The following is a 12,840-nucleotide window of genomic DNA, read 5'->3' as shown; positions in this document are numbered from 1 at the left end:
ACGTTTGTTTACCGAAGATTTTAAGTACTTGTGCTAGTAATGATTCTGTGCAGTGACCATAACATCCTGTCTCTGTACAGCGGATTCACGCGCCTCTGCCCCGCGCCATACCACCTGCCTTTCACGGTCGTGTGCCCACACGCTGACGTATGTTATGCAAAGAGGACCGGGCGACGGTAGATATCAAGTTCTTGGTTGTAATTTATTTTAACTAGAACATCACGAAGTTCGAAAACTATTTACTCGGGCATATTATAATGTTATTTCTTTTTTGGCTTCAAGACGAATCATTTGTTAATTATACATTCAATAAGTAACTGTATAGCCTTTAGGTTATCAAATGTATAACGTATTTATGTGTAGGCTTATTTACGACACAAATACATCAGAAGAAACGCGAAAACACGTCGAATATTTTGATTGTGTAATACGATACGATTGACTTCTAAACTATTTATCAGTTTGAGAAAAATAATATTCTCATGCGCTTATTTTGAAGCTGCTGAAATATTAATTGACATCTCTAAATGTTAGCTTCTTAGAACCTTGAAGAGAAATGTATTAAGATGTTTTTTTGCCTTTATTAAGCACAAAGCTACATAACGTGCTATGTCTGTGCTTTAGTCGCGAGTATCGAAATCATATTGTTTATGTTATAAGCCCTCAGACCTAATTACCACTGAACTACTTGGGATACAAAAGCATTAACAAAGATACGATGTTAAATATGAGACCACCATATTAGACTGGTTCTTAAGAAATATTTTGAAATGTGTTTCACTTTTGTTTTCTCAATGATAAGTACATATTGTTTAGATGAGAATTTTGCATTTTTTTTTTTGAAAAATCGTATCAGACTGGGGTGTATTGTGCTTATATGTTATAAACAGGTATCTAGATATTGAACAGTTCAAATATGATAAATAGGATGCAATTTGTGTTATTACGATTGTTTTTAAAATAAATTATTTTCTTTTTCTTTTATACGCACTAACTTTACAAGATGAGTCTTTACATATTAGAAAAGCACTAACATTTCATAGTTTTTAACATATTCTTCCACAAAAATCATTGAAACTATTCTGAGCCTGGAAAATTGTTTTCTGAACAATGGGACCATCATGAGAGAGAAGATATTCTTTGTTCTCGATCACATAATTTCAATATATAAATGGAAGACCCAGCATGGTCAAGTGGTTAGGGTGCTAGACTGTTAATCTGAAGGTCGCGGTTTCGAATCCCCGTCACATCAAACATGCTCGCTCTTTCAGCCACGAGATCGTTATAATGTGACGGTCAATTTCACTATTCGTTGGTAAAATAGTAGCCCAAGAGTTGGCTGTGGGTGGTAATGACTAACTGCTCTCCCTCTAGTCTTACACTACTAAATTAAGGACGGCTAATGCAGATAGCCCTCTTCTAACTTTGCGCAAAATTCAAATCAAACAAACAATATAAATGAAAAGTATGCGTATTAAGATAATTAAAAAAACAAACAACGAAATCTAGTGCTTAAAGAAATCAGATTATATTAATACTCTTCGTAATATAGATTACCAGAATACCTTTTTAAAGTGGCTTGATAGAACTCGATAGCTCCATTTAGGGACCAAACGATTAAATATCGTAAACGTATTTGTTGATATCAATAAAAACTGAAAAATGTCTTAACTTAGACAGTAATCCAACTCACTAACTGATAATATGCATAAGCAAGGTATAGCTGTAAATGACGAATGGGCAGTAAAGTAATGTTCGCGTGGATAGAAAAATCGATGTGATATCTTTGGTAGCTACGGTCTGTATACAATATTTATACTATAGCGGTAAATAAGACAGTAAATTATATCGATTTTTTTAGAATGACCAGTAATATACAAAAATATTAAACACGTATGTATTCGAATTAAAATATTAAGCATTTTCTATGATATACACTAGGGGTTCTTCTTATCTATTTACTATCAAGGAACCCCTTTGTAGATTTAATATAATGGGACACGAAGAAGGAACCCCTTGCCGAAAAACAACAGACGAAACACATTACTCATTATGGTACGGCATTAGTATTATACACTGTTATTATAAAACATTTCTTATGTTTTTGACTTTATATGAGTGTTTGGATTCTGGTACTCAATGCATAGATACCCTTCTGATGATACATAGATACCCTTCTGATGATACATAGGTACCCTTTCCTATCTATCTGCAGTTATGTCAGCTCTGTCTGCTATTAATATATTTTAGTTCATTTTTCTACATATAATTTTGTTGTCACATAGGGTGCTCAGTGATTAATAAAATAATGCAATTTATACTGTATCGAATTTTGCTGTTCATGGGATAACTTTTATTAGATAGAGTTTGATGTTTTTTTCATCTGTTTAAAAAATAATAGTAATGAGAGGCCTTCATTCTTATTACACATAGAATTTATGTTCCTGCGTAAAATAGATCTCAAATTTTATTTATTCACAACTTAGAGTACTTAAGTTGAATGAATACAAATATTTTTAACTTTAGCGATAGCGTTACACTACATATAATGGCCATCCAAATGGTGATAAATTTATTACTGTATATGCTTTTTCTAAAAATACCCTAAGCTTTATTTGCTAACAATTTTCATAAGGTTTCTGCTAATAACTGCTAGTTTTAAAAAAATAGCGTTAACTTTAGCGCTATACTTTGGTTCTCAACCGTGGATCAGATTCCTTGTCAAGGTTACGCATATTCTTATATTTTAAATTGGTTTTGGCAAACCTTTTATAATGCACCTGACTAGATAGAACGTATTTCCCAGTGAGTGTATATCATCCGCGTACTCACGGAGAAACTGGTGATTTGGCCGAACCTCCCTATTTGTGCGATGTAAAAAGAATTGTACTTGTATAGCTATGGTAGAATTACTTATGGTATTTAACGTTTTATACAGAGTTTAGATTGTCCTGACGAAGCATTAGCATGTTTTGGCTTGAAGTAGTCGTATATCCCACACCCCAACAAAGCATGCTAAATGTGCGTCATCCAATATGTGTTGACTTTAAATTTCATAAATTAGAACGTCCCTTTCAAACATTTTGCGTGTGGGCCTATATATATACTTACGTAGATATATATGTACGTATATACAGTTTTTCTCAGGAAAGAAACAAAAAATACCTTAAGTCATACAGACGCCGCTGCTGTTCAAAATCTCTGACACTATTTGATTTCAAATTAACTAAGATATTTTTGAGTTAACAATTCAAAAAGGAGTGTTGCAAGTTGCAACGTTAAGCATCTCTTATGTGACGTCATTTCATTGTCTATTGACTGACTGACTGATAAACGACATACTACTGTATTGTGGTGAAAGTGGTTAAAACAGATGAGCCGTCAAGGCGACCTACAGCATCTTTTAGGAAAAATAAATTAACAACAGAAATCCAGAGACATGATAAGTACATGTTCACATGAAAGTTCTAGGGGTCTTACTACAACATTTTTATCTGATATACTCTTACTTGAACTGTAAAGAAACATAAATATGTTCGTGTTTTTAATTGTTAAGTGGAATAACGCTTAAATAATGGTAATGGAAAACTGTCAACTTATATTTTATTTAAACTCTACAAAACTTGAGAATCACTTTATATATCCATAACTAGCTAATTATTTAAAAATGATATGAAACGTTGAAAACAAATTGTCAGCTATGTAGAATTTTTCCGACATTTTCATTCAAAAAAGAATAATTTATATAGACATTGTTGTTTTTGAATTATGCACAAAGCTATACAATGTTCTGCTCACCACAGGTATCTAAACCAGGTTTTTAGTATTGTAAGTCCGCAGACACACAGCTGTGTCATTCGGGGGTTATACAGAGACAATGGCAACTTTTCATCGCCCTTGCGTAAAATTTTGAAAAAAAATTCTCCTTGTTATTGTTGTTTGTTATGAAACACGAAGCTACACAATGAGATATCTATGCTCTGCCAACCATAGGTATTGTAACTCGGTTTCTAGAGGTACAAGTCTGTAGACATACCATGTGGCACTAAAAACGAATAACGTAAAGGGTGTGTTTGTTTACTTATAGCAAAACCATCTGGCTATCTGCTGCGTCCACCGAGGGAAACCGAACACCCGATTTTAGTGTTGTAAATCCTTAGATTTACCGTTGTCCTAGCGGGAGACATAACGTAAAGGAATGACTTTTATTCAAGTTTTGGTTATAAAAATATTGCTTCCATTTTTCTTCTATTTTATGCAGTATACAAATGATACCATATGTTTATAAGTATCTGTTTTATTTATTTATATTTTTGTTTGTATTGATATCGATTCTACAAGAAAAATTCTCGAGTCTCCTTAACGACACCAGTTTTACCGAGCTCTGTTTGAAACGAGTGATTGAACACTAATGAATAGGGTTGCAAATACATTCAACCCCGTTTCTTTGTTAACAGTTACGATATTAATTTTAACTTGCAATATATTTTAGATAAATATACAAAGGGTTTACTAAAGAATTATTATTATAAATTATCAACGAATAAAACAGAATAACGTTTCAAAACTTATAATGCGTTTTTCTATAAATCTTCGCCACTTAATTTGTGTGTATTATTAATAGATCAACGTTTATGATTATTTCAACTAAATACTCGCAGAAATGGATATTGCATAGAGGATGAAAGTCCTATCCATATAATTCACTCGTTGTGCACTTTCTGAATTTAATATCTTTTTATTTTATTTTAATATATGACCTAGGTTTTATAACTGTATCATTGCAAACAACAAAAAGAGAAGTGAATTTATGTAACAGAATTAGGACAACACGTGCGTTGATAAGCCGAAATTCGCTGTGCTACGTAACAGTGTACAAACGTTTACAAGGTTTTATATAATCACATCACTTCCCCATATCTAATCACTACAAACTCAACTGTTTTGACTTATAGTTCACACACTCCCAGTGCTTTTTCTGTCCACCGTTGTTTTAAAACCTGTTTGGTTATGTATCTATTTATGCTGAAGGCTAAGGAAAGATGTTTTGTAGTGTAGAAACGTTTCGCTGGGGGCGGAAAGCAGGGAATCAAAAAGTTTATCTTGGAGTAATGGAAACTGTATTGTGTTCTACAAACTTCCGCAAGGAGGCCAGTGTACTGTGATTTAAAAGACAGGGAAAGGAATAGAGATAATGTGTTGTGGCGAAGTAGCTTTTTATAGAAAAATAAGCATTGCTTTTATTATGCCCTACGTCACAGAGGTAGCTCATTGTTTAATATAGTCATAAAAATTGGGATATTATATGGATGAATTTTGAATAAATATTTTAGGATTAAGAGCGATGGGGTTGATGGATATTTTAAGAAAGCAGTTTAAGAAAGGCATAACTTTTTCTTTTTAGGTATCCGGTGAACATTTAAACTGTAGTCTATAATCAAGTAAAAGAAATGTTGTAATAACCTGTATAGTTTGTATGGATCTTCTTTAACAAAAATACTAGTATGTATTCAGAACGGTTCAGTAAACCTCCGGTTAAATTGTGGATTAAAATTTTATTGAAGAAGATAGAAGTTTTTTAGAAAGAAGACTTTTTATTAGAAGCTTAACTTTCCCGCATAACTACACGAGGGTTATCTGCTCTAGCTGGCCCTAAATTAGCGCTGTAAGACTAGAGGGAAAGCAACTAGTCATCACCACCCACCACCAACTCTTGGGCCACTCGTTTACCAACAAATAGTGGGTTTGACCGTAGCATTATAATACCCCAATGGTTGAAAGGGAGAGCATGTTTGATGGGACGGGGATTCGAACCCGTGACCCTCTGATTACTAGTTGAGCATCCTAACCACCTCGCCATGCCGGGCTTTAACCAGTAGGTGAACATTCTAAGAGTTTAAAGGTTTCATAAAATATTTATAGGGTTCAAACCTTGTATGTGAGTGAGAGATTTGTGGGTGTTTTGTAGATAAAGTTTCATATCATTAGTTTTTTTTTATTTTATTATGTATTTTAATTCAATACTATTGTTACCGAAGTGTCAACATACCATAGAACACTCAAAGTGTTCAATGTCCGCTATGATTATGTATGCCCAGCCAATCACGATTTACGGAAAGCTTATAAATTACATCCTTCTAAGTAAAAATAATATCTAAATATGTGTAATACTATTCTCTTTTTTTTTTGGTATTTTTAGCGTGCACGCGAAGTTGTTCAATCTTATTAATATTATAAGGAAATTATGGTTTAAAATTAAGAAAGTTCAATAAAAATAATAATAAATATATGTGTATGTGAGTGCTAATTTCTATACAGCTCAATAACATTTCTTTTTGCACACTTATTAAGAAATATGTGTACCACGTTATCACGTGCGCCTTTGTTAAAAGTGCGAAGAGAGGCAAATGTAAGAAGAACTGGCGAGTGAAGAAGATGAGAAATCTATTTTCACTAAAAAAAATTCAAAATAGATAGGATGTGCCTCTTCAGCCTGCGTTGTTAGGTGCCTGTGCATAATACAGAATACAGAAAGTTGCTATTTTACGACTTTTCTTATTGTAACACTTTTTGGTTGAGGGCGCTTCGCTGAACTCCACTTTGCGAAATATGTTATCCATTTAACTGTTTCAGTGACGAACAGTTGTATCATCAATTAAACTATAAATTTAATTTACTAGTAAGTAAACGAGAGCTAGCAACTAATTTTCGTTAATCATATTTTTAACTAACATTTTACAGTGCGAAGTTTAACAGGTTAAGTATTTCTGTATTGTTTGTTTTTGAATTTCGCGCAAAGCCACGCGTGAGCGATTTACGCTAGCCATTTCTAATTTAGCAGTGTAAGACTAGAGGAAAGGCAACTAGTCATCACCACCCACCGCCAACTCTTGGGCCACTCTTTTACCAACAAATAGTGGGATTGACCGTCACTTTATAAAGCCCCCACGGTCTCCCGCTGGTGCAGCGGTAAGTCTATGGATTTACAACGCTAAAATTAGAGGTTCGATTCCTCTCTGTGGACTCAGCAGATAGCCCGATGTGACTTTACTTTAAAAAAACACAAACACGCTTCACGGCTGAAAGAGCGAACATGTTTAGTGTGACAGAGATTCAAACCCGCGATCCTCGGATTATGAGTCGAGAGCCTTTATCACCTGGCCATGCCGGGCCTATTTCTCTAATAAAATATTTAAATAGAAAGAATGAATTGACTTTCTTAGTCGTTGTTAGTGATCATCGAATCTGGTTTCTCAGTGGAGAAAATTAGGTTATTAAACCAACTAAATTATTGTATTTTTGACTTTACGCTACGTAATGTTTGAACAAATAGCCATTTTTATTTATTTTGTTTTCTTTACAAGCAGCAACAAAAATAAACATGTAAAGAAAGAGATAACAGCGAATTGTCATTTGTGAATTCTGTGTTCAACAGTTAGGTATAATGTGGGAGATTATAATGGTTGAAAATGTAAAGAACAAATACAATGAAACCTTGTTAGTTTTTAGGGATTAACTATTGTGGATAAAATAATACAGAGGGAGTTTTGAACCATATTCAAAAGCTTCATGCATACACTGGAATTTATATGACCGAAAGCTGGAATCCTCAAACCAGAGTGATAATAACCGTTGTGATATAATATCGTCAGTTGTCTTTATTTTTTATGAGGGTGTGTTTACTGCAAGTTCCGCGAGCATGCACGTTCTTATTATTATTCTCGCATGCCTAAGCAGTGTGTGAATAAAATGGGTTGTGTACACCCAGGTTTAGCAAGAATTTCAATAAGCACATTAAATAAAAAAAACACACGTAAAAAGTCAATTCTTAGCTAAAGACACGGCTTATTGTTGTTAGGCGCTAATTAAAATCAATAAATCTTGATAATTTTTTTATTTCATTATTAACAACCTTAACATTGTTACAAGCAGCCTAATATTCTATGTGATTGCTTGCACTTAGCATTTACTAGAAGTAATTCATTTATTTATAAAGATAATGCATTTACTTGTATACTACGGCTATATGTGTATATATTTCTCAATTCTGTCACAATTTACGTTTGCACTACATTTGTTTATCGATACTTTATTAAAATAAAAAAAACGAAAGTAAAAACACCATATCATCGAAAACACCAACCTCACATTCCCTGCTCGTCTTTGTTTTTGTGACTAATTTATAAAATATTATGTATCGCGTAATTCTGTTACATTTAACATAATGTTTAGGAACAACAAGGGACTTACCGGTCCATCTCGGCCGCCTCGTTCCTCGCTGGTACAGCGGTAAGTCTACGGATTTACAACACTAAAATCATGTGGACTCAGCAGATAGCCCTCTGTGACTTTGCTATAAGAAAACACACAGTCGGTTGTCTCATCCTCCAAACCAAACTAAAACAGTTAAATAAATGAATTATAATAAAATTAAAACCAGTTCTTATCATTCATACATCTATCAAGATTTCTTTTAAAGTCACTCAAATTTACTACCTAGACAACATCCGAAGGTAACCTATTTCATAGACCAACCGCCCTATTTGAAAAGTAAAATTGTCTTAATTGAAGACGGTTTATACTTTGCTCAAATCTATACTTGTGTTCCCAAGTTCTGTACTTCTCGCTGTTAAGTGTGAAAATATGTTGATGCATTAACATTATCAACTTCTTTTACAATATTAAACACATCAATCACATCTCCTCTAGCTCTTCTTTTTTCAAGAAAAAACAATTTTAAGGATTTTTATCTCTACTTATATAACGACCCCTCCATCCCAGGCATCATTTTAGTAATCCTCCACTGAATCCTTTCCAACAACTTTCTTAAGGTAAGGAGCCAAAGACTAAACACAATATTCGAAATGTGGCCTAATCAGTGACTTGTACAATGAAATTATAATCTATTTATACATGTATTCAATACTTCTATAGATATAATTTATAATATTATTTGCCATACTACTAGAAACAGCACACTGCTTGGATGGCTTAAGAGAATGAACAACCATTACTGTTAATATTTATGTTTTGAGCCAAATATTGCTCATACATCTTTTTCGATGTCTTAATTTCCTGTTTGACTAACTTCCTTCATCTTCTACAATCTTCTAAAATACCAGTCAATTTAAATTTCTTAAATTTGTAATGCTTTTCTTTAATTTCATCTCTTATATCATTTGTAAGCTAATCTATTTTATTTTGTTTTGTTTCTACTTGTAGCTACCATTTTCTTTTTATAAGGCATATATTTATTTTGAATAATAAAACATTTTCAAAATTTGCTAATTGTCTCTAAGTAACTCAACTGTACAATTCACAACAGATAAATGTTGCTGCATCCCTTCAAAATTTGCTTTCTTGAAATTTGGAATCAAAATATCATTATTCCTGATTTTAAAAATGTAACTACTTTCTACAAAGAGCTTTTTCCCTTGATATCCACTAACAAAAATTTTAAATGATTCAGTCTCCTTGTTATTATCTTTAATAATCTCAGCTTCAACAGGGTGTAACTCACAATGTACATAAATAACCACTCCTCCTCCTCTCTTTACTACTACATATTTATTAAATAACCTATAAATACGTATTTCAAAAAAAAATATCTCATCAAAAGCATCTATATTTGACCATGTTTCAGTTATTCCCATTGTATCAAAACGTTCTATTCCTATCAGTACTCTAAGGTCATATATTTTATTTCTTATACTTCTAGCATTATAATAGTAATAATCAAGTATATTCCCATAACTACGTTTATGCTTTTAAACTTTTATCTACATCTCAGTTTTGTTTCATTTAATTTATCTTTGCCCTCATCGCTATCTTATCCTAATTTAAAATTTTCCTTGCAGCTGAGTTAATAGCCTTTGCAAAAGTGCCAGACACTTTAAGCGTAAACCATCCATTCCAAGTAATTTCCTCTTCTCATTGAACTGATCCCACAAGTCCAATCAGCTAATCTACTCATCTTTATATATGAATTTCAGCCTAGCATTTAGCCATAATGACCTACTCAAAATTTAATCTTCAAAATAAATTTTTGGCATTATCGCTGACACAAATGATTCATGGGTTTAAGTGCTTTTATCAACCCCTTGTGCTTATCAATTAGCTCTTCTGACTTACTTTTCCTTATAACGTGCACAAATTGCATCACTGCCGGTCCCCTTCATTATATCTCTTGCTCTGACAGTTATGTTTTCCATCTGTGACACACGGTAGCATAATCTAACTATTTTTTCTCTATTTACCCCATACACTGTCCTATCTACGAGCCCTGTCAAGGAATCATCTAATTATTATAATTTAAGTTCACAATTCAGATCATTATATATTCCTTTTGCTTTCCCTCTCTTTACACATAAGTCAAAGGTTGATATCTGTTGCTTAATAGTATAGGGTCCTTAAAACTAAGTTCACTGCCTTTAGCAATAATACTGCTCTTTCTAACTTCCTGAATGTTATATTTAATCTTAGCTCATGCCTCTCAAGTATGTAAAAGCTTACGCCCCTATTGAAGCCCTGGTGTCATTTCCCACAGTTTACACTTCTTTTTATCTATTTTTTCAACTCTAGTTAGAGAATAGCCACCAACTTTTCCTTCAACTTGCAAACTTTAGACATATATTGAAAACTCTCACTATTATCTTCCTTAAAGGTGTATAGTAGTCAAACTTTTCAAAATAAAATCCATTCATTACACCTATCGTACCTAACAAAGTGGAAACGCTTAACCACCGAGCTGGTCTTAACTATTGTATTATTTGCATAATTTAAATAAACTTTCGATACTATGATTAAATGTCAGTCGCCTGTTGTTGACAGTGTTAAGCCAAAGTCTGACAGCCAACTAGTTTTGGACTGCTGTATTTATTAAATAAAACAATGTATTTTTAATTACAATTTTATTGCAATTTAAATCATAACTAAGCCTAAAGAACCGTTACAGGTACTAAGCCTAATCTAACGTGACACTACTCAAGTCTAAATTAAAAGCTTATGTGTGTTTGTGTGTATTTTTCTTATAGCAAAGCCACATCGGACTATCTGTTGAGCCCACATAGGAGAATCAAACCCCTGATTTTAGCGTTGTAAATCCGTAGATTTACCGCTGTACTAGCGGGGAGCTTAAAAGCTTATACCTAATATTTTAGACCCAAGTCTTACAAAATATAGTGGCCCGGCATGGCCAAGCGTGTTAAGGCGTGCGACTTGTAATCTGAGGGTCGCGGGTTCGCATCCCCGTCGCGCCAAACATGCTCGCCCTCCCAGCCGTGGTGTGTTATAATGTGACGGTCAATCCCACTATTCGTTGGTAAAAGAGTAGCCCAAGAGTTGGCAGTGGGTGGTGATGACTAACTGCCTTCCCTCTAGTCTTACACTGCTAAATTAGGGACGGCTAGTACAGATAGCCCTCGAGTAGCTTTGTGCGAAATTAAAAAACAAACAAAATATAGTTATTGTTTTGTTATCCAATTCTAATTTTTAAAATTAAAAATAATAAATCAAACATTCAAACTCCACAATATTATACTATATTTATCTGGGAAATGAAATTTTACAAACAAGATAGGTAATATAGCATCTTCATCTTATCCTAATACACAAGACCAAGATTTCAAAGAGCAAGCCTTCAGTAATCTATTTAAAAGAAAGACTAACACCAATAAACGTCCTTTAAACTTAATCAGACTTGAGGCAATAATCAATATATTCGCAGATACATACCTTTAATAGCTTCTGCACCTTACACTATCGAGCACGTTTTCCGTTTTTGATGTAAGTTTACAGAATAGTTTAAGAAATCCAAACATAATCAACGTTTGTGCTTAAAAAAAAGAAAGAGTGTTTAAAAATCTAAATAGGAGAATTAATGGAAACGAAGATAATCTTTCTTGCATATAGTTATTGAGAGAGATAAGTGATACCTTGTATGCAAAATGAAGATAAAAATACACCAAATTACAGAAAGCTAGGATAAGTCAAGATAAACCCTCGATAAGAAAGGATTAACTTATATCAAGATGAAAAAACACTTGTTAAAATACATCTATTAAATTTGTTCTTTGTTTGTTTTGAATTTTGCGCAAAGCTACACGAGGGCTATCTGTGCTAGCCGTCTCTAATTTAGCAGTGTAACACTAGAGGGAAGGCAGCTAGTCATCACCACCCACCGACAACTCTTTTACCAACCAATAGTGGGATTGACTGTAACATTACAACGCTCACATGGCTGAAAGAGCGAGCATGTTTGGTGCGACGGGGATTCGAACCCGCGACCCTCGGATTACGAGTCGAACGCCTTAACACGCTTGGCGATGCCGGGTCTTTTTAGTTCTAAAGCAGTTTTGAAACTTGATGAAATTTGTTCTGAATTAATTATTGTAGAAAAACGATATTTTAGAATAAAACTACTTTAATAACATAATAGATAGATAAATGAAGGAATGGATAAGTAGAAGTTGGAAACATTTGTTGTAATGTCTGGTAATTTTTTAAGAAATAAATGGAGTTATGTGTAATGGTATCACAAACTCGGCGGGGGTTGGGAAGTAACCTTATTAATATAAACAATGATTATACCACCAACTTGGTAGAATGGGTGACCCTTTTCTCACACACGAATGGATGAAATTTTTTGTTTTAATTACTCCAATCTTTTTACAAGATATAAATATTGTATTTGTGAAGAAGTTTTGAACAAAGCATTTAGCTACCTTGACTATAATACAAGCCACGAAGTATATAGATTATACAAAAAAACCCAACGTTCGTGGCACTGTGAAAAATAATTTATAGTAAACCTTGAGATAATTAAATGATAATAAGGTTAGT

The 12,840-nt window shown here is 33.3% G+C and overlaps 1 protein-coding gene and 1 long non-coding RNA gene across 2 annotated transcripts in view; one reads left to right on the top strand and one right to left on the bottom strand.

Moving 5' to 3' along the window:
* Positions 1-12,840, top strand: part of LOC143238251 (protocadherin gamma-B2-like) — a 66,501-nt gene that overhangs the window by 3,991 nt on the left and 49,670 nt on the right. The window lies entirely within an intron of this gene.
* LOC143238252 (uncharacterized) overlaps positions 1-12,840 on the bottom strand; it is a 34,043-nt gene that overhangs the window by 4,856 nt on the left and 16,347 nt on the right. The window contains exon 3 of the long non-coding RNA XR_013020473.1: positions 8,251-8,397. This is a non-coding gene — a long non-coding RNA (uncharacterized LOC143238252). The remainder of the gene's footprint in view (positions 1-8,250; positions 8,398-12,840) is intronic.

This window comes from Tachypleus tridentatus, chromosome 13 (assembly GCF_004210375.1).
Source record: "Tachypleus tridentatus isolate NWPU-2018 chromosome 13, ASM421037v1, whole genome shotgun sequence".
Lineage (NCBI taxonomy): Eukaryota > Metazoa > Arthropoda > Merostomata > Xiphosura > Limulidae > Tachypleus > Tachypleus tridentatus.
Note: the sequence above shows the minus strand (reverse complement) of the source record. Positions and strands in the feature narration are given on the sequence as shown.